Source organism: Cucurbita pepo, unplaced genomic scaffold, assembly GCF_057944985.1.
Source record: "Cucurbita pepo subsp. pepo isolate OVF unplaced genomic scaffold, ASM5794498v1 scafford_5, whole genome shotgun sequence".
Lineage (NCBI taxonomy): Eukaryota > Viridiplantae > Streptophyta > Magnoliopsida > Cucurbitales > Cucurbitaceae > Cucurbita > Cucurbita pepo.
The window spans coordinates 465,791-488,949 of record NW_028257910.1 but is presented as its reverse complement, the minus strand read 5'-3'; the positions used below and the strand labels follow the sequence as shown (position 1 = coordinate 488,949).

Sequence of the window (23,159 nt, the reverse complement as noted above, 5' to 3'; positions counted from 1 at the left end):
AAGTATTAGAATTCAATATAACATACCTCACTTTGCATTGAATCTGGTGGTAGGATTCTTATTAAAAATAAGTTGTCCAAGAATGGGAAAATTCTCGATTTTTAAAGAAAAATAATATTTAAATAATTAAAAATGGAAAATTACTAGAATGCCCCTGTAAGAGTTGATATCTACGAAAATTCTCTTTTGTACGAAATCTAATTGCGTGCACAAAACGCCATAAAACTCAGTTCTCGGACGTCGGATCTCCTTCAAAATTGGGGTGGATCTAGAACACTCACAAATTCAAAATTAACGTCGGTAAAGCCTTGGTCGGAGCATGTCGGTAAAGCCCTGGTCGGAGCAGATGTGTCCATGGCCCTTAGAGTTGAAGGAACCGCGTGAGGCTGGTTTAACAGAGAAGCGTAACTTTCCGCAATTGTTGGTGGAAGAATAGCGGGTCAATTCTCTTAGGCCCAATATAAATCTCTGGGTAGTCCTCAACCTAACATCCACTTTTTTTTTTTTTTTTTTTACATATATTTTTGGTGGCTTGGACTACGGACATCGTAAATATGATGGATTTCTCCGCTACAACAATCCCACATTGATAGATTTAAAATTGGATGTAGTCTTCATAAAGTAGTCATTGTCTTGAGGAAATCGCTGAGCTTGGTAATGTGAGCTTGTAATCCGTATGGGGGCAACAAAGTGGTTGTCCATCAACCCATTGGTTAGGGTAGGGTTGTTTGGAGTTCCAACCCATTGGTTAGGGTAGGGTTGTTTGGAGTTGTTATTCGGCCTTATCCATTCCAAGTTGGGAGTTGGGCGAAGTCCTATTGTCCATCAACCCATTGGTTAGGGGATTATTTCTGCTAATACATAATTAAACATGTTTGCAAAATCCTCTAAAATCAAACTATTAATAAAATTATTCTATTCTTTTTTTCAATCTCCACGAGTGAATAATAATAGGTTTCGAGAAAGCCGCTATGGTGAAATCGGTAGACAAGCTACTCTTAGGAAGTTTTGTCAGAAAAGGGCATGATAGCTACTTTTTTCTGTATAAAACAAGTTCTATAAAAAAAACAATTCAATTGTTTGTGTATTAGCGGCATGCCATTTTATATTATAAAACAAGTTCTATAATATAATTAATTCACGTCTCCGATATTAATTCAAATAATTGAATTGAGGGACCTTTTTAAATTTTTTTTAATGATATTTTCAACTTTAGAGCATATATTAGCTCATATATTTTTTCGGTCATTTCAACTGTCATTACAATTCATTTGATAACCTTATTAGTCGATGAAACCGTAGGACTCTATGCTTCGTTAGAAAAGGGCTTGATAGCTACTTTTTTCGGTATAACAGAATTATTAGTTACTCGTTGGATTTATTTGAGGCATTTACCATTAAGTGATTTATATGAATCATTACTATTTCTTTCATGGGGTTTCTCCATTATTCATCTATTTATTCTAAAAATTATAGAAACCATTTAAGTGTAAGCTCAATAAGTGCACCAAGTACTATTTTTACCCAAGGTTTTGCTACTTCAGGTTTTTTAACTCAAATGCATCAATCCCCACTATTAGTTCCCGCTCTCCAATCTCATTCGTTAATGATGCACATAAATATGATGGTATTGGGTTATGCATCTATGATATGAATCCAACAACCGATTACTTCCATGTACCCGAACGAGTAATTACAAGAAGCAATACAAAGAAGATTCAAGAATCAAATCAAGAAAATAATGGAGTGGCTGATATTGGAGAGTGATTAGAAGACTTGTCATTGGTAGTTGAACTACTAAGACAATTTATGAATGCCTTATTTTCTTCCATTTGTATTTAATAGCATTTATTAGTGATTTGTAGTTGGTGGCTGAACCTTATTATGTAAGGGTTATCTTTTGGGCCTATTTAAAGACATGTAATATTCATGTTTGTATGAATTGTTGAATACAGACAAAACCATTGTGTTTTTTTTATACCCTTTTGTTGTTCTTCTTTTTCAAACCTTGCTTTAGGTTTGATGTTTAAACCGATTCATTGAATTAGTTTTGATCAAGCTAATTCTGGAGTGAATTGTCTTGGTATCTAAGAGTGACCATCATAGATTCCAAGTTCGATCTAAGAGTCCTTCATCTTCTAACCAGCTCTTGGTTGGAATCAATCCGTTAAGTTAGCTTTCTCTGTGAACGTTTTGCAAGGATTCTAGAAGGACCTCTAGCTTTGCAAATTTCAGCAGTGTATGCGCTTATCATTTGGTATCAGAGCTTTTGGTCGACGTTCTTTGGCCGCTCTAGTGGTGAAATAGTTTTATTGTTATTTGTTTTATATCAATTTTTTTCTCTCTCAGATTATCCAAAAAAAAAAGAAAAAAAAAGGGAGAAAAAAATCAGTAATAAAAAAAAATCAGTTATGAGAAAAAAAAAAAATATATATATATATATATATATATATATCATTTATTTTCAAGCTCTTGATCCTTGAGATACTAGTCTTAGCTTGTTAGGATTGATCGTTGAATTGGTTATAATCAAGCTTAAAGCAAGATTGCACTAAAAAAAGCCAGCCTTTACATTCTTGACTTAGTACCAAAAGCCTACCTTTGAGTGTTAAACACGAGTGTCCTTGAATGAAATTTTTGTGAGAAGTGTGTAGAGGTCCCTTGATAACAAAATGTCACATAATAGAGAAGCAGTACCACCAGTACCAGATCTTAATACAACCATTCTTCAAGCAATTCAAGGTATGATGGAAATGATGATGGAAGATAGACAAGAAAGAAGGCGCAACAACAAAGACAAGAACGAACATTACAAGAAAATGAAGGTATACTAGTACAAGAAAGACAAGTTGATGGTAGATGGAGAGGAAGAAATAACCATGCAACTATTATGCAACCTAGAAGGATGGAAAGAGTACATAAAGATAGAGATGGGGGAGTTAAACTCAAAATTCCACCATTTTCTGGAACGGCAGATTCTGAGGCATACTTGCAGTGGAAAAGAAAGATAGAGCATGTGTTTGATTGCAACACCTATAGTGAAAATAAGAAGATGAGACTTGCTATTGCCAAATTTACCAATCATGCTGGTGATTGGTACCAACATCTCAAATCTGAGAGAGAAGAAAAGAGGAGGATTCAATAGAGACATGAGAAGAAATTAGAGAAGCCATGAGAAAAAGGTATATTCCAAAACATTATCAAAGAAATTTGAAAACTAAATTGCAAGGTTTGAGGCAAGGAACAAAAAGTGTGGCGGAATATTTTGGTCATTTTACCCCTAATTCTTGGTTTTGCTACTTAACGTGTTCCATAGACTTTCAAACAACATCATCAAACATCATAAAATAAGATCTAATACAGAGTTTCATTGCATTTGGAGGTCATCTGGGTCATGAACTGAATGTAAATTACCTTGGGGGCATTAGAGTCATTTTACAGTGTTTCTTGGTTTACTTACTTATCCTTAGCCAATAGCATTAAATTTCATACATAATCTCATTATAACAAGCTCAGCATTAAAATTTAATAGGTAGTAGACTTCATTTAGCGGGTTATTTTAACGTTACTTAAATCTCGAGCAATTTGATTAGTTCAAGGCCTTAAATCATGATTCTTTGAGTTTTTCTTTCATATATCCTTAATTCATACTTGGTTTAGAGTTCATATAGAAATCCAAGCGATTCCTATATGCAAATCTTAAGAAAATTTCAAGGTGGCTACTTACCTCGTTGTCGACGTTCAAGATCTCAGTTCTTGAGCTTACTTTATCCGACATACCTCAAATTTTCTTCCACAACCTTCTTATTGTGTCTAGTTTCTAGAATCATAAAATAAAATTTCATAAGAATCGTTCTTGAAGGGGGGTTAAAATAGAGAAAAATCGAGGGAAGGGATTTTGGGTTGACATGGCCGGTTCAATTGAATCGGCCACGTCATCGTCTTCTTCCTTTGGATAGGAATAATGTGCGCACGTCCTTTACGTCATTGTCTGAAACTCGCCTTCCACAACTCTATTTTTAGCATTTCTCCCCTCGATTTCATAATGAAACTTAAAGGTGTTATAAGGAATAACTAGGATTGATTTCATACCTTCTTGTTGATTGTAGCCTAAGATATTCGTCTCGAAAGTTCGTTTAAAATTAGTATTCTCCCCGAATAAAAAACAGAGAATTTCTTATTGAAAAGCCAATTCTAGGGGTTTTCAAGGCTTGATTTGTTCATGGAACCTCTACCTTATCCTTCACTCGAGCTAAAGGAATTGATTTGGATGAACAACTTTGAGTCTGGAACTTGAACTTTGAGAAATTCTTCTCGGTCTGCAACTCACCCGAAACCCAAAAAATCGATCTCTTGAGTAGCTTGTTCTATAACGTTTGAGCTCTCCATTCTTTTACTAAAGTTACTTCCTCTCAAGCTAAATGAATCATCCATTTGAAGGAAAAGTGACCATAAATAGGAAATCTATACTTACCCTCAAACTGATTTCCTTTAATTCCCCATGTTTCTGAGATTATTTCTCTTCATATTCTTCTATGGAAACAATCCTCATAGCTGCCAAAATAGGTTAAGATTTTCCTTGCACGGACAAATTATCGTGTATCATCAGATTAATTTTTCATGATTTTCTTGAAGCTCTTCAATGGGGGCTAAATGAATATACAGATTAATTTTTCATGATTTTCTTGAAGCTCTTCAATGGGGGCTAAATGAATCATCCATAAATAGGAAATCTATACTTACCCTAATTCCCCATGTTCAAACTGATTTCCTTTAATTCCCCATGTTTCTGAGATTATTTAAATATCCTCCTCCGATTAGCGAGCTACCGACTTCCAATTTGAATTCTAACCGTTGGATTTGGTGATTTGTGAGAAAATTCCACAGGTTCCATCAAGATTTGAACTCAGGTTGGAACCAAGATTTGAACTCAGGTTATAGGATTGATAGTCGAATGTCCAAACCATTAGACCATGGAACCACAAATAATTACAAGATTTGTTCGTATACTTTCAAAAGTTTGAATACATGTGTCATAATTTTTTTCAGTTTTGTATTGGCCAGGGTTCCAACAAATTAAAATCAATTAATTTAATTGCATTAAGTCCCACTGAGATTTGAACTCATGTTATTGGATTCAAAGTCCAATGTCTTAACCACTAGACCATGGGACCACAAATATTTATAAGATTTGTGTAATAGATCTCTGAACTTTAAAAAAATAAATAGTACTTATATATGAACTCTAGTTTAACATAATATAAATATATTGTATATTATGTTTTAGCTCGTCTTTTTAAGCTACCGAGTCAGTCCTAAGATGATTTGCACCCCGACTATGCCTTACTTTTCTGGTAGGTTGGGTAGAAATATATATATGAAGAAAGTGGATGATTAAAATGTTGTATACTAGATTTGTGAAAACTAATGGGTAGAGTAGCATCCACGGATAAAATAAATAAAGTAAATTCCTTAGAGGTAAAAACGTAGCTGAATGTATTTCCAAGGTAGCTTGTATGCCGATAGTAGCAAATATAATGTCTGTAGAGCTTCCAAGTCCCTTTGAACTTCGGTACGGTACTATTCTGCTAGACATGAGGTTGGTTAAGGACGTGTAACATGATAGTTTGTTGGATTATCTGACATAGTGGATTCACCCTATAGGAGGGCATTGATCATGCAGATAATCAGTAATTACCCCACATGGTGGATCCATCGTGTGGGAAGACATTGATCATGTTGGAAGACATTGATCATGTTGGAAGTTTATGGAACTAGCACATACAGTAGGTAGAGCTCCTGACCTCTAACGACTACATGGCCTGTTGGATGGATTTGCTAGCAACCTCCCATGGATGATGAGAATGATAGCACTCACCATGCTATCTCCACATGATAGAGAGAGTTCACCTGCTAAATTGGTTATCAGTTACCTTGCGTATTCTAAGTTATCTACCCAAGGCTATGCACAACAAGAGCAATACATCTAGATCCTAGAGTAAAATTTGTGGTCTCCTGCTATGTCAGCATTACAATAAGAGCTTATAAGTAGATTGCTTATGGTGTATATTTATACATTCACCCTTTTTTCCTTTCTTTGTCAAGTGTCTAAAATTTGTGTTAGGATTGAATCTGAAAACCTGCCGCATGTTAGAGGCCTTTAACCCAAAAACCTATGAAGAGGCCCTAAGGACGGCCAAGGCCTTAGAGGAACCCCCAAAGGAAAATTAAACGGAGCCAACGGTTGTCACAGGGAGGAAACGCCCTGTCGTGGTTGATACCACAGAATTCCAACCACCATCCCAGAGACCTCGATATCAGAGTAGGCCACCTACTCCACCCCCAATAGGCCGATACCTAGCAATGGAGAAGCCCCTGTGCCGTAACTGTGGAAAACAACATGTTGGGAGATGTTTGGCGGGCTCAGGTATGTGTTATATCTGTGGTCATGCAGGTTATGTGGTCAAAACTTGCCCTGCAAAGAGCCCGGGAAATCCAAGGGAACCCCTTAGAGGACCGGTCATCTGAGAGCCCACCATACAAACCCGCCCACAGACCAGGGCATATGTAACGACCAGTAAAGAGGCGGGAACATTTGGCACCGTGGTGACAGGTACGCTTTCTATACTAGGACACTTTGCATTGACATTGTTTTATTCTGGTTCTACCCATTCCTTTGTTGCTTTAAAATTTGTTAAACAAGCAGGGTTCGTAGTAGAACCCTTAATGCATGCATTGTCGGTCGGTACCCCAGCAAGGGTAGACTTAGTTACAAAAAATAGAGTAAAGGACGGACAAGTGGTAATAGCTGGACAAACCATCCACGTAGACTTAAAGGTAGTGGATATGACGGATTTTGACGTCATATTAGGAATGGAATGGTTAGCCGAAAACTTTGCTAGCATAGATTGCCATAAGAAGGAGGTGATATTCACACCTCCCAACAGACTTACCTTTAAGTTTAAAGGAACCTCCACAGGTACCACCCCAAAAATAATATCGATGATGAAAGCTAGACGCCTGATCCAACAAGGGGGGTGGGCATTTCTAGCCTGTGCAGTAAATACAAAAGGAAAGAAAAAACCCATAGATACAGTACCCATAGTAAACGAATTTATGGATGTCTTCGTGGAGGACATCCTGGGAATTCCCCCATCGCGAGAGGTAGACTTTGGAATAGATCTGGAACCAGGAATGGGACCCATCTCTAAGGCTGCTAGATAAAACCTGAGTTTTTCATTTTTCCTTATTTAGATTCACACGATTTCAGAATAACTCCGTTTGACCATTTGACAAACACGTCGAATGGATCACCAAACTTTTAGATGGCAAGTTTGTAGGGAGTGGCACAGATTTAGTTGGCCACTCTACAGGCATTTTTAGGATGATTTATATTTAAATAGAAAATCTGTTTAGAATATTAAATAACCTGATTTTAAGCGCAGTCAAAATTTCAGCTTCTCACTTTGTTATTTTTACGCATTTTATTTTTTCTTCCAACAACCTCTTGTCGAAGATTTCCTCTTACCGATAAGAAGGGATTTTCCTGGCTGATTATCGAAATCCAACAAGTGGTGTCAGAGCCAAGTTGAAGCCATCGGTGTATATCATTGCGGAGGAGCCATCCTATCAATAATCAAGTTGAATAGCTCAAGTTGGGATCCATCCCGAGCAGGCTCGCTCACTCCTCCACGTCGCCGCCAAGTGCCGGTATCTCTATCACCACCACGAAGAGGGCGACGCCGTGATGACGGGCGTCGAGGTATCGTTGAGCGAGTGATCAGGGAGACAACGACCGTCGTCGTTTAGTATTCGATATTGACAAGGTCAAACTATAACGAGTGGACCTTGTTGATGCGCGTCAACCTATAGGCGCAAGGGTTATGGCACGCTGTCGAGCCAGAGGAAGGAGAAACGATTGAGTATCGGGAGGATCGGCTGCTGGCGTCGCCGCCATATTTACGATCTGTGCCCCTAAAGATGCTAGCATCTCTCTCTACCAAGTGCACCGCGCAATCGGTATGGCACGCTGTCGATCCTGAGGAAGGAGAAACGATTGAGTATCGAGAGGATCGGCTGTTGGCGTTCGCCCGCCATATTTATGATCTGTGCCCCTAGAGATGCTGACATCTCTCTCTACCAAGCGCACCGTGCAATCGGCCTGGGAGCAATCAAATCCCGTCGGGTCGGTGTACAGCGAGTGCGGGAATCCAACATCGAGCAGCTGCAGAAGGAGCTCTCGGAGATCTGCTTTAACCGCAGCTCTCGGAGATCCGCTTTAAGGACGGCGAATCCGTCGATGATTTTTCAATGCTGATCACGGGGCTCGCCAACAGCATCACCACACTCGGTGGCAGCATCAGCGAGACAGAAATCGTGAAGAAGATGCTGCAGGTCGTCCCCGATCACCTCGAGCAAGTCGCGATTTCAATCGAGACATTGCTTGACGTAAACGACCTAACGGTGGAAGAGGTTGACTGGAAGACTGCGTAACGTCGATCAGCGAAAGAAAAATACCATTTCAGCTGTCGACAAGGGGTCGTCTACTCCTCACTGAGGAGGAATGGCTTGCACGCCTAAAGCTCCGTGACGACACCGGCGAGAGCAATGGGCCCTCCAGCCGCAAAGGCGGTAAGAAGCCGTGGAAATCTCACCGGCGCGGCGCATGCACGGGAAAGAGGCGGATCAAAAGAAGGAGGAGTCGACTAATGACGGGCCAATCCGAGGAGGAATGGCTTGCACGCCTAAAGCTCCGTGACGACACCGGCGAGAGCAATGGGCCCTCCAGCCGCAAAGGCGGTAAGAAGCCGTGGAAATTTCGTCGGCGCATGCACGGGAAAGAGGCGGATCAAAAGAAGGAGGAGTCGACTGATGACGGGCCAATCCAGTGCTCGTACTGTGGGAAGAGAGGTCACCTGAGCAAGAATTACTGGAGCAAGCTCAGGAACAAGGAGACGCCCGAGAAGGCCCATGTGGCTCAATCCGAGGTGGATGAGCCGACCCTTTTCATGGTGACTGCATCAGTCCTACCTGACCTCGAATCTGAAGAAGAGCTCCCAAAATCCACAGAGGTAATCGACGACGGCATAACTGCTCCGGTGAGCGTCGAACCCGAGGAAGAGCTCCCAAAATCCACAGAGGTAATCGACGATGGCATAACTGCTCCGGTGAGCGTCGAACCCGAGGAAGAGTTCCAATTGTGCATAACAAAGGCACCGGCTGGGGAGCAAATTCAACTGAAGGAGGAGCGAATGTTAGCTCAAATCAGTGAAAGAGGTGAGCAGCAAGAGCACCAGCGATGGGTCCTCGACACGGGGGCAACAAACCATATGATCGGGGCTAAGTCTGCGTTCTTCGAGCTTGACTCGGAGATTCGAGGGACGGTGAAATTCGGCGACGGCTCCGTCATCGAGATCGAAGGACACGGCACCATCCTGTTCGTCGGCAAGGGAGGCAATCATCACAAGCTGATCGGCGTCTACTTCATCCAGAGACTCAAGGCTAATATTGTGAGCCTGGGTCAACTCGATAAGGCCGGCTGCCACATTTCCATCAAGCGCAGGCTACTTAGGATCCGCGATGATCGACGACGGTTGCTCGCGCAAGTTCGGTGCACGGCAAACCGCCTTTACATCCTAAAGCTGGAGATAGAGCAACCAGTCAACCTCTCGGCCAGGTACCGGAAGATGGAAGACCTATTAGGAAGAGGTGAATCACCTGGACTAGCGGCGCGCCAACTCGAAGAAGAGGCGATAGAATAAGACGTGGAGTCTGGAGAACATGCCGCCAGGGACACCAAACAACCAGTCAACCTCTCGGCCAGGTACCAGAAGATGGAAGACCTATTAGGAAGAGGTGAACCACCTTGACTGACGGCGCGCCAACTCGAAGAAGAGGCGGCCCAACAAGACGTGGAGTCTAGAGGACATGCCGCCAGGGACACCGAGCCATAGGGCTCAAATCGGAGTTCAAACAAAATAAGGTAGATATACCACAGGTTTTAGGAGGAGATTGTTAGATAAAACCTGAGTTCTTCATTTTTCCTTATTTAGATTCACACGATTTCAGAATAACTCCGTTTGACCATTTGACAAACACGTCGAATGGATCACCAAACTTTTAGATGGCAATTTTGTAGGGAGTGGCACAGATTTAGTTGGCCACTCTCCAGGCATTTTTAGGATAATTTATATTTAAATAGGAAATCTGTTTAGAATATTAAATAACCTGATTTTAAGCGCAGTCAAAATTTCAGCTTCTCTCTCTTTGTTATTTTTACGCATTTTATTTTTTCTTCCAACAGCCTCTTGTTGAAGATTTCCTCTCACCGATAAGAAGGGATTTCCCTGGCTGATTATCGAAATCCAACAAAGGCCCCGTACCGCATGGCACCAGCAGAACTGAAAGAACTTAAAACACAACTGCAAGACCTGCTAGATAAGGGCTTCATTCGACCTAGTGTGTCCCCTTGGGGTGCGCCAGTGTTGTTTGTTAAAAAGAAAGACGGCTCAATGCGTTTATGCATTAATTATAAGGAATTAAACAAGAGGACGGTAAAGAACAAATACCCGTTACCCTGTATTCAGGACCTATTTGACCAACTACGTGGGGCGACAGTGTTTTCTAAAATAGATCTTCGATCAGGATACCATCAAATTAAGATTAAAAATGAAGACATACCGAAAACAGCCTTTCAAACCAGATATGGCCACTATGAGTTTTTGATGATGTCCTTTGGTCTCACCAATGCCCCAGCGGTATTTATGGAACTAATGAATCGAGTATTTAAGGAGTGCTTAGACTCGTTTGTGATCGTGTTCATAGACGATATCCTGATATACTCGAAAACATACCTAGAACACCAAGAGCACCTTCGCAAAGCCCTAACCATCCTAATGGAGAACAAGCTATATGCCAAATTCACCAAGTGTGAATTTTGGGTACGACAGGTTTCGTTTCTGGGGCACGTAGTGTCTAAAGACGGAATCTTCTTAGATCCCAATAAGATAGAAGCTGTCACGAAATGGAAACGCCCAACAACGGTCACCGAGATACGAAGTTTCTTGGGATTGGCGGGCTACTATCGAAGGTTTGTTTAGGACTTCGCTAGAATAGCCACGCCTCTCACCCAATTGACAAAAAAAAAGGTATACCTTTTCTTTGGGACGATACTTGTGAAGCCAGCTTTCAAGAGCCAAAACAAAGACTAGTATCCGCCCCAGTGCTCACAGTTCAAGAGAGTTCTGTGGGATATGTGATTTACAGTGACACATTCAGAAAGGGATTAGGTTGTGTACTGATGCAACATGGCAAGGTGGTTGCGTATGCGTCACGCCAACTAAAGGATTACGAGAAAAACTATCCTACACATGATTTGGAGCTGGCAGCAGTAGTGTTCGCGTTAAAAATTTGGCGACACTACCTGTATGGCGAAAAGACCCAGATCTACATGGACCACAAAAGCCTAAAATATTTGTTCACACAAAAAAGAATTGAACATGAGGTAACGTAGATGGTTAGAGTTGGTAAAAGATTATGACATAGACATCCAGTACCACCCTGGAAAAACAAACATAGTCGCTGATGCACTGAGTCGAAAAGCAGTACACTTGTCGGCCTTTATCACTAGGGAGCCACGAGTGCGAACTGATTTCGAACGAGCTGATATAGCGGTAGTAACCAAAGAAGTTGCAGCCCAAATAGCCCGACTGACAGTGCGCCCCACGCTCAGATAAAGAATCATAGACTCACAACGTGGGGATCCAAGCCTACGTAAAATCCTAGACCAATTGGAAGTAGGCCCAGTGGACGGATTTTCTAAGTCAACAGATGACGGATTATTATGCCAAGGGCGTTTATGTGTTCCACCCATGAGCGAAATAAAGAATGAAATCATAACTGAGGCACACAACTCAACCTTCTCGATACATTCAGGTAGAACAAGAGATGTATCAAGACTTGAAACAACATTTCTGGTGGCGAAATATGAAAAAGGATATCGCGGAGTATGTAAGTGTCTGGTGTGCCAACAAGTAAAAGCCCCTAGGCAGAAAACCGTCGGGCTACTACAACCTCTAAGTATACCGGAATGGAAATGGGAAAACATTGTCATGGATTTCATAGTAGTCCTACCCAAAACATTAAAGGGCTATACGGTAATCTGGGTGGTCGTGGATCGTCTGACAAAGTCGGCTCGCTTCCTACCGGGTAAGGCAACATATACAGTAGACAATTGAGCCCAACTGTATGTTAAAGAAATTGTGAGGTTGCATGGAGTACCGGTGTCAATTGCGTCGGATCGGGACCCGTGTTTTACATCAGCCTTTTGGCGCAGACTCCAAAAAGCAATGGGTACCCGCCTCGACTTTAACACCGCCTTCCACCCACAAACGAATGGCCAAACACCGCCTTCCAAAAAGCAATGGGACGCAAGGGGCAGCTCAGCCCCCGATTCATTAAACCGTTCGAAATTGTAGAAAGAGTAGGTTCGGTAGCTTACAGACTAGCTTTACCACCTTCACTTTCAAGCGTACACGATGTATTTCATGTGTCCATGTTAAGGAAATATATTGCAGACCCGACACACGTAATAGACTACAAACCTCTCGAAATCGAGGAAAATTTAAGTTACCAGGAGAAACCGATTAAAATTCTAGCCCGAGGAGTGAAAGCCTTACGTAATAGGAGTATAGGTTTCGTTAAGGTATTGTGGCGTAACCACCAAGTCGAGGAAGCTACGTGGGAACGAGAGGAGGAAATAAAGAAAAAATATCCCGAGTTGATCCACGAGTTCGAGACTTTGAGGACGAAAGTTCTTTTTAGGGGTAGGTAATGTAATAGCCCGAAAAATGTTCTGTTCTTTTTCCTTTTAATTGTTTTCTTTTTCACGAGGTAATAAAAGGCGAACCCTAAATTTCCACATATTTAGAGTCGCTACTAACGTCTCATGCTCTTCTATAATGCGGAAATATAAGTCTTACATGAACATAATTGATAACGTAAACTTCAAAAAAACGTTTAAAACAACCTCTTCTCTGGAAAACACAGCCATGGTCTTACGTGTTTAAATATGAAATACTGAAATTTAGAGAAAACAAAAACAAATACAAAATAATTTAAAACAATGAAATGCAAAACAACCTATTCTAACTTAAGACTAGAAATTTAAATATGAATCTACCCTATGCACGGGCCACAGTCTCTGCTCGCGATGCCGCTGTCCTCCGTACAAGTGCGCCTTGCCTTTACCTGAAAAATGATGTGGCACACGGCCTGAGTATTTCAAAGAATACTCAGTAAGTGGCCCCGCTATAGGGGCCATGCAAACACATGCAATCATGATTTAGGGACCTATCTCTAATCATCTTAGGGGTGGCCTCTAGTCTCGGACAAATTGGATGTGTAGTACTTCCCTACACACGACTCACACGTGCGAGTGTGAATCCCCAGGGCGCTCGCACACCCCCTAGACCCTCTGATCAAGCTAATCTGTTGCGACGTCCGGAGGTCAGCGGAACCCCATAGTGTCATGCGCCTCATGAACACCCTCATCTGCGTGCGTTCGCACCTGTGCGCGTCTGCACTCATCATCTCTAGGGGAAGTAGCCCTATGCTTATGAACATACAATATGCATGAGGTCCCTCTAAATCCATCATAATGTCTCTTCTGACCTTTCTTTCTCTTATTTTTCTCTTCTCAAAATCGGCCATTTCTTGTTTCTGTTTCGTTTTTTTTTTTTTTCAGATCATTTTGCAGTTATAGGAGGTGTCGGGGAGATATTTGGGGAAGGTGGAGAGAGAGAGAGAGTGATAATTTACTTTTTTTTTTTTTTTTTTTTTTATAATTATTATTTACTTATTCTTGTTATTATCTCTTTTTTTTTTTCTTTTTTTTCTTTTATTTTTTTTTGGGTCGTTACATAGGTATTCTTAGAACATGGTCTATAAATGAACATAGGCTTATACATTATATCATGGAGTAGCATCAAAACTCATTAGTTTTTAATTTAGGTAAACATTAAAGAACAACCTAACGTGATTCGATGGGCGTGAAAACTTACTAGTAACTTGATAACCCCCTTTCAAGGTCGTCTATACAGTTCCATGTTACTTAATGTCTCAAAAGTTGTAAAACGAGGTTATTTTGGGCGAATGGCATTATGGTCATTTTAAACCTCCTCTCAGTTTACCATCTTAGGAATATTCAATGGCTACCAAATTTCATACGTTGGGTTAACTCAGAATAATATGTCGAGTATTAAAATTTAATAAGAAGCGGAGCTTATTTATGGGGTTAATTTAATGTTACTTAATTTTTTAGCAAAACGTCTAGTTTTTCCCTTACCTCACGATTCTTAATATTTTTCTTTCATGTACCATTAATTCACATTTGACTTAGGGTATATATTTAAATTCAAGTGATTTCCATACGTATTTTCTAAGAAAGCTTCTTGTGTTCGATTTTCTCCAAATTTTCTTTGGCAACTTCCTTAGTGAGTCTTGTTTGAGTCGTGGGTAGCAAATGGGTCACCAACCGAAAGGAATGATGGGTTGTGGGTTGTCTATAGTGATGGGTGGCCGAAGTTCAAACCAAATCTGACCATATCCCGTTGTCTTCTTCGCCTGATTCAAGAGTCTTTCTGTCTACCTTTCTCTTTCTTCTCGAGACCTTTTGACTCCATTTTTTCTGTCACTCCACCATTTAGATCTCAACTATGGTGAGTTCCTATTGGCTTGCTTTACGCTCCCACGCCGTTGTACTGTCTTGTACGCATCTACACAATGCCACTATCTTTGTACCTTAGTATTAACAAATTTTAAGTTTGCTGACAGTGAAAAAAAGTGCAAGGCACAATGTGAATGCGAGTATCTTATCATGGGTATGGTTGGATTCATGTGATAAGGCAACCCTAATCCAAACCCCAACGATCCAAGCTTTTGTTGAAGCAAGAACCCTTGAATAAATGAAATTAACACCTCCTTATACAAAATTCCTATCAACCAAAAGATAAGGCTAGAATTGATCCTAAATATATTCTAGGAACATGGTTTATAAATTAACATAGGCTTATACATTATATCATGGAGTAGCATCAAAACTCATTAGTTTTAACTTAGCTAAACATGAAAGGGAAATCTAATGTGATTCCATGGGCGTGAAAATTTACTTGTAACTTGATTTGGGCGAAGGACATTATGGTCATTTTACACCTCCTCTCGATTTACCATCTTAGGTATATCCAATCGCTACAAAATTTCATACGTAGCTTTAACATAGAATAATATTCCAAGTATTAAAATTTTGTAAGTAGCATAGTTTGTTTAAGGGGTTAATTTAATGTTACTTAACTTTTTAACAAAACATCTGATTTAGGCCTTTAACTCACTGTTCTAATGTTTTTCTTTCATGTACCATTAATTCATACTTGACTTAGGTTATATATTAGAATCCAATCGATTCTCTCAAGTATTTATTCAGAAAACTCAAAGATGTTTATTTACCTCTTGTCTGGTGTTCAGAGCCTCGTTTCTTGAACTTCTTGCAAATGGGTCACCAATCGAAAGGAATGATGGGTCGTGGGTTGGTTGTAGTGATGGGTTGCCCGAATTCAAACAAAATTTGACCCTATCCCGTTGTCTTCTTCTCCCAATTCACGCGTTTTTCTGTCTGTCTTTCTCTTTCTTCTCGACACCTTTTGACTCCATTTATCCGTCGCTCTTCTGCTCATATCTCAACTATGGTGAGTCCCTATTTGCTTGCCATATGTTCCCACGACGTTGTAGTGTCTTCTACCTACACAATTCGACTATCTTTATACCTCAGTATTCAAAAATTGTAAATTTGCTGACGGTGAAGAAAAACGCAAGGGACAACGTGAATGCAAGTATCTTACCGTGGGTATGCTTCTCATGGGCTGAAAAAGAATGGTAGAAAATTAGGTGAATAAAATACTTCTTTCACTACTTTTTAACCATATTTATTATCGTAGGGCTAAAAAAGAATGGTAGATGATTAAACGTCACCTAATATATTAATTGATTTTAATGTGTTGAAACCCTATCAAATACAAAACTGAAAAACGAGGACACATCGGTAATTTTTGAAGTTCTGAAAGTATATGAAGGTACTATTTATTTTTTGAAATTAAGAGATTTATTACACACAAATTCTTACAAATATTTGTGGTCCCATGGTCTAGTGGTTAGGACATTAGACTCTGAATCCAATAACTCGAGTTCAAATCTCGATGGGACCTATTTTATATTTTATTCTATTTCATATGGGCGTTGTAATAGTGAAATATGCATATCTTGAGGATGCAAGGGACAACCCTCTTACTACCATTTTTTTTTTATATCAATTCACATCGTCTATCTAAATTCCAACATTTTCTTTATGTATTCATGATTGATGATTAAAGTGAAATTATCAAATTAAAAATTATATTATGGAATAACTTCAACGATTTTTTTCTCCTCTATGGTTACTGACCATAAACATAATTTTAAATAATCAAATTTTGCATAAGTTTAGAGTTAAAAGGTAGGATAATAATACTTTTACATGGATTTCATTATTAATAAAATAGTGATTACACATTCAATCTGATATGAAATTAACAACTGATCACTCCCATGTACCCGAACGAGCAATTACAAGAAGCAATACAAAGAAGATTCAAAAATCAAATCAAGAAAATAATGGAGTGGCTGATATTGGAAAGTAATTAGAAGACTTGCCTTTAGTAGTTGAATTACCAATTAAGAAAATTTATTAATGCCTTATTTTCTTCAATTTGTATTTAATAGCATTTATTAGTGGTTGGTGGCTTAACATTATTTTGTTAGGGTTATCTTTTGGGCCTATTTGAAGGCATGTAATATTCATGTTAGGATGGATTTTGTTGAATACAGAAAAAACCTTTGCGTTTTCTTGATAACCTTTTGATGTTATTCTTTTTCAAACCTTGCTTTAGGTTTGATGTTTAAACTGATTAATTGAATTAGTTTTGATCAAGCTAATTCTGGAGTGAATTGTCTTGGTATCTAAGAGTGACCATCATAGATTCCAAGTTCGATCTAAGAGTCATTCATCTTCTAACCAGCTCATGGTTGAAATCAATCCGTTAAGTTAGCTTTCTCTGTGAGCGTTTTGTAAAGATTCTAGAAGGACCTCTAGCTTTGCAAATTCCAGCATTGTAGGCGCTTATCATTTGGTATCAGAGCATTTGGTCGACGTTCGTTGGCCGCTCTAGAGGTGAAATATCTTTATTGTTATTTTTTTTTCTATCAAGTTTTTTTTTCTCTCTCAGATTATCGAAAAAAAAAACCAGACTTTACATTCTAGACCTAGTACCAAAAGCCTACCTTTGAGTGTTAAACACGAGTGTCCCTAAGTGAAATTTTTGTGAGAAGTGTGGAGAGGTCCCTTGATAACAAAATGTCACATAATGGAGAAGAAGTACCACCAATACCAGATCTTAATACAACCATTCTTCAAGCAATTCAAGGTATGATGGAAATGATGATGGAAGATAGACAAGAAAGAAGGGCGCAACAACAAAGACAAGAACGAACATTACAAGAAGATGAAGGTATAGTAGTACAAGAAAGACAAGTTGATGGTAGATGGAGAAGAAGAAATAACCATGCAACTATTATGCAACCTAGAAGGATGGAAAGAGTACATGAAGATAAAGATGCGGGAGTTAAACTCAAAATCCCGCCCTTTTGTGGAATGGCAGATTCTGAGGCATACTTGCAGTGGGAAAGAAAGATAGAGCATGTGTTTGATTGCAACATCTATAGTGAAAATAAGAAGATGAGACTTGCTATTGTCGAATTTACCAATCATGCCGGTGATTGGTACCAACATCTCAAATCCGAGAGAAGAAGAAAAGAGGAGGATCCAATAGAGACATGGGAAGAACTTAAAGAAGCCATGAGAAAAAGGTATGTTCCAAAACATTATGAAAGAAATTTGAAAACTAAATTGCAAGGTTTGACGCAAGGAACAAAAATTGTGGCGGAATATTATCAAGAGATGGAAACTATGATGGAAAGAGAAAATGTTAGAGAAGAAGAAGAAGATACCATGTCTAGATTCCTTGGAGGTTTGAATCGAGAAATTATTCATCTTGTTGACAGAAATCCACCACCATATCTGGAAGACATGTATCATTATGCTCTCAAAATTGAAGACCAATTGAAGGAAGACAAAGAGCATTAAAAAAGGTACACATCACGAACTAGCATATTTTCAAATTCTAAAACTTGGAACAAGGATAGTTTTGTGAATAGAAATGATTCGATGTCACCAAAAGAAAAGTTTGTGACTGCTAAAAGAGTGGAGGCTGAGAGTTCCAATGGTAAAATGAATGAAGCTTCAAAGACGGTAAAAGAGAAGTCTAGTTCTATTCAATGTTGGAAGTGTAAAGGATTTGGACACATGAGCAAAGAGTGTGTTAATGAAAAAGTTATGGTGATAAGGAATGGTATACTTGATTCACAGCTTGTGGAAGAAATCGCAGCATATGATGATGAGTATGTTGAAGAAGGTAATTCCATATCTTTGATCACAAAAAGGGTACTCAATGTTCAAATCAAGGGAGAGAAATTTGAAGATCAAAGGGAAAACTTGTTCCACACAAGATGTTTGATCAAAGGAAACCCATGCAGCTTGGTGATTGATAGTAGAAGTTGCACAAATGTGGTAAGCAGCTTCTTTGTAAAAAGACTTCAACTTTCTGTCCATCCACATCCAAAACCGTATAAACTTCAATGGTTGACAAACAATGAAGAAATTAAGGTAAACTCCCAAGCTCTTATTTCTTTTACTCTTGGAAGATATAAAGATGAAGTACTTTGTGATGTCGTACCAATGCATGCGGGGGACATCTTGTTCGGCCGACCTTGGCAATATGATAGAAAGGTAACATTTGATGGTTTGATGAACAAGTATACTTTTACTTTGTGTGGGAAGAAATTTACTTTACTTCCGTTGTCTCCATATGAAGTACATTGTGACCAATTGAAATTAGAGAAGAAAAGAAAAGAATATGAAGAACAACAGTGGAGAGAAGAAACTAAGGTAAAAGTGAGAAAAAAAAAAGTGAGAAAAAAAAACAATATTCAGTTCTTGTCCGGAAAGAACGAAGAATTTGATTTGAGGAAAAATCCTTTTAAAGAAAGGGGGGGATGATATGAATCCAACAACTTATCACTTCCATGTACCCGAACGAGCAATTACAAGAAGCAATACAAAGAAGATTCAAGAATCAAATCAAGAAAATAATGGAGTGGCTGATATTGGAAAGTAATTAGAAGACTTGCGTTTAGTACTTGAATTACCCATAAAAGAAATTTATAGAAAGTAATTAGGTAGTTGAATAATTTATTAATGCCTTATTTTCTTCAATTTGTATTTAATAGCCTTTATTAGTAGTTGGTGGCTGAATTTTATTTTGTTAGGGTTATCTTTTGGCCTATTTAAAGGCATGTAATATTATGTTATGATGGATTTTGTTGAATACAGCAAAAAAAACCTTTGTGTTTTCTTGATAACCTTTTGGTGTTATTCTTTTTCAAACATTGCTTTAGGTTTGATGTTTAAACCGATTCATTGAATTAGTTTTGATCAAGCTAATTCTGGAGTGAATTGTCTTGGTATCTAAGAGTGACCATCATAGATTCCAAATTCGATCTAAGAGTCATTCATCTTCTAACCAGCTCTTGGTTGAAATCAATCCGTTAAGTTAGCTTTCTCTGTGAGCGTTTTGCAAGGATTCTAGAAGGACCTCTAGCTTTGCAAATTCCAGCATTGTAGGCGCTTATCACAATCAAACATAACAAATAATGGCAAACATATGGGCATTTGGTTTGGTAGTATGATTCTTGCTTTGGGTGTGAGAGGTCTCAAGTTCATAATTGGATCGAATGACTATTTCTTTTTATCTAAAAACCCTCTTTTTTTTTTCTTTTTTACTTTTTTTTTCCTTTCCTCCTCATTAGTCCTCCGAACCCTAATTAGGCATGGAGGGCAAAATGGGCAAAACACTAATTTCTCAGACTTGTGTTACACAATCATTGCTCGTGGAGCGAGTATAGTGACTGGTTGAAGGAGAATCATAGTGTAGGTGAGTAGTTGGTATCGTGAGGAAGAAGATGGTTTTAGTTAACCGACCTAAATTGCTTTACTTGAACCTGACCTCACCGATCCAATTGGATTGGACATAATCGTCAATTCTTACTACCCGAAGTTATATGCTATCTAAGCCTTTGTGTTGCTTTTCTAGGTTATAGCCTATAACATTGCAAGAATGTCAACCAATTAGGTGGGGGATGATGTTACGGTCATGCTCGTCCAAGGCGTATAGCTGAATGGCCACATGTCCATGCAATGCCAACTCTTTATTTGATTTCTTGTTATATTATCGTATTATTGTATTTTCTTTTGTATGACTGTTCGGCGAAACTATATCCAGGCCAGACCTCAATAGCCTCAAAATGTACTATAGGGGGATGCAACTAAATGTCAACTCGACTAAGCCAAAATTTGTATGATTGTTCGGCGAAATCATGTCTAGGCCTGCCATACCTAAATCGCCTAAAAATGTACTACAGAGGGATGTGACTAATCGTTAGTTCTTCCTATCGGAAGTAATATACTATCTAAGCTATTGTATTACCTTTCTCGCTTATAGCCTATAAAATTGCTTCCAAAACCTTATTTCAAATTTTCTTACAAAATCTATTTCGAAGATCTATCTGCCCTTGTTTTCTAAAACCTTCTTCTCAAAATCGGGCCAGAGGTTTGAGCATACATTACTTGGCCCGTAGGTGACACGAATCCAAATTTGCTTGCCTCACTCGGGAGTGAATGTGGTACAATCGCTGGGCCCTGAACGGGTGAATTGTGAGATCTCACATATATTGGAGAGAGGAAAGAGTGCTAGCAAGGACATTGGGCTCCCAAGGAGGATGAAATTCTAAAGTATTTGGGTTTAGAAAGGACATTGAAATCCAAATATGCTCAATTCTAGACTTCATGAATAATGAACAAATTGAGCATGAGATTTGATAGCTAAGGCTAGGAAACTCGAGTATTTGAGTGATTTAGCCAATGATATGATTAAGAGTCTTCCGCATATATGAATCAAACTCTAAGGTTGATTTGTTGAAGACCATAGCATGAATTGTATGATAATTTTGTGATTTATTGAGCAGGTGAGCTTGATTATGCCTTGTTGTCCATAGATTTGCCTGATGAGAGGGTTAAGAACAAGGTTATGCCAACTTTATTTTTCCGTGGGTATATGTTACATGCCCTAAAGTAAATTAATGACTTATGGTTGAGTTAAAAAATAGTTAGTTCGCAGGGATATTAACCAATTAGGTGGGAGAGAATGTCACAGCCATGCTCGTCCAGGACATGTTTCCAATGTCACGCCAAGCCCTTTATTTGATTTCATATTATATTGTCTTACTATTGTATTTTCTGTTATATTATTGTTCCGTGAAATCATATCTAAACTATTCATACCTAAATCCCCTCAAAATGTACTATAGGGAGATGTGCCTAGTCATCAACTCTCCCTCCCCAGAATTTGTATGATTGTTCGAAGAAATAACGTCAACGCCTGTCAGACCTGAATTGCCTTAAAATGTACTATAGGGAGTGCAAGTAATCGTCAATTCTTACTACCCTCGTGTTACTTTTCTCATTTATAGCCTATAACATTGCTTTGAAAGCCTTTTTTTCAATCTTGCTTTCAAACTCTCTTTCAAAAATCTCTCTATCGTCGTTTTCTAAAACATTCTTCTCAAAATTTGGCCAGAGACTTCAACATAGGTTGCTCGGCTGTAGGCGATGTGAATCCGAATTGGCTTTCCAAAAGTGACTTAAAAATTTAACATCCCTATCACTAACAATGATTCCAGGGATTCCACGTAATCTTACTACTTCCCTAAAGAATAAACCAGCAACATGCTTTGCATCATTAGTCTTGTTGCATGCAATAAAATGAATCATTTTACTAAATCGGTCTACCACAACAAAAATACTATCACAATTTTTAGTGTGTTGCAAACAAAGAACAAAATCCATAAATATATTAGTCAAAAAGTTTGTTAGGGCAATATACAATCCATTTGGTTGATTTAGCTTCTTTGCATTTAAACACATTGGCTACAAAAAATTATTAACATCATGCTTCATTTTCGGCCAAAAGAAGTGTCTATGTAACATATTATAAGTTTTATATATCCCAAAATGTCTCATTAAGCCATGTGTGCTCCTCTTCAAGCAAAGCTCTTATAGAGCATTTAGGAATACACAACTTGCTTTTCCTAAAAGCAAATCTTCTACCATAAAGTTTGTTTTGACCCGTAAGATACTTCAAGCTTTCATGATTAGAGTGGATACATATTTCTCTATGCCATAAGTAGTGTTGTCACACCTGCCATGTGCGAACCAAAGCAAACAAGTCTTTATCATAGTAGGATAGTTCAATGCTACAACATTTAGTTTTTCACTAAAATACACCAAAGATTTTTCTTCTCGCATAAAACAGCACTTATGCATAAACCACTCATCACATTCCATCTCAAAAGTTTTATGAAGGTCAGGAAAAACAAGTAATGGTACATTATTAATTTCTTCTTAAGTACATTGAAGGCATTCTCTTGCATTTTTTCCCATTTAAAAACATTCTTTTTTCACTCCATCCTTCAAGGGTGCTAAAACTTTTTATAAATCTATTATAAAAGCTAACTCACTCATGAAAACTCCAAACTTCACTTACATTTTTTTTTTTTTTTTTTGTGGGTTGGCAAATCCCTAATGATTTTATCTCTTTATCTACTCTTATTAAAATTAGCATGAAATTTCTATGACTTAACATGCTATACATACTCCAGCAAAGTTTTCGAATAAATTAAAATATCATCAAAATACACAACAACATGCATTCCCAAATATTCTCTCAAAACAGTATTCATTAAATGCATAAATGCACTAGGAGCATCAGTTAACCCAAAAGGCATAACTAGCCATTCATACCATCCAAACTTAATTTTGAAAATTGTTTTCCATTCATATCCTACATGTATTCTAATTTGATGATATCCAGATTTCAAAACAATCTTTATAAATAAACACG

General features: G+C 38.5%; 2 non-coding genes across 2 annotated transcripts; one reads left to right on the top strand and one right to left on the bottom strand.

Annotated features, from left to right (window-relative positions):
- Positions 1 to 5,102: 5,102 nt before the first annotated feature.
- On the bottom strand, positions 5,103 to 5,174 carry TRNAQ-UUG (transfer RNA glutamine (anticodon UUG)). The gene has a single exon. It is a non-coding gene; the product is annotated as a tRNA-Gln (tRNA).
- Positions 5,175 to 16,184: 11,010 nt separating this feature from the next.
- TRNAQ-CUG (transfer RNA glutamine (anticodon CUG)) lies at positions 16,185 to 16,256 on the top strand. The gene has a single exon. It is a non-coding gene; the product is annotated as a tRNA-Gln (tRNA).
- Positions 16,257 to 23,159: the final 6,903 nt, after the last annotated feature.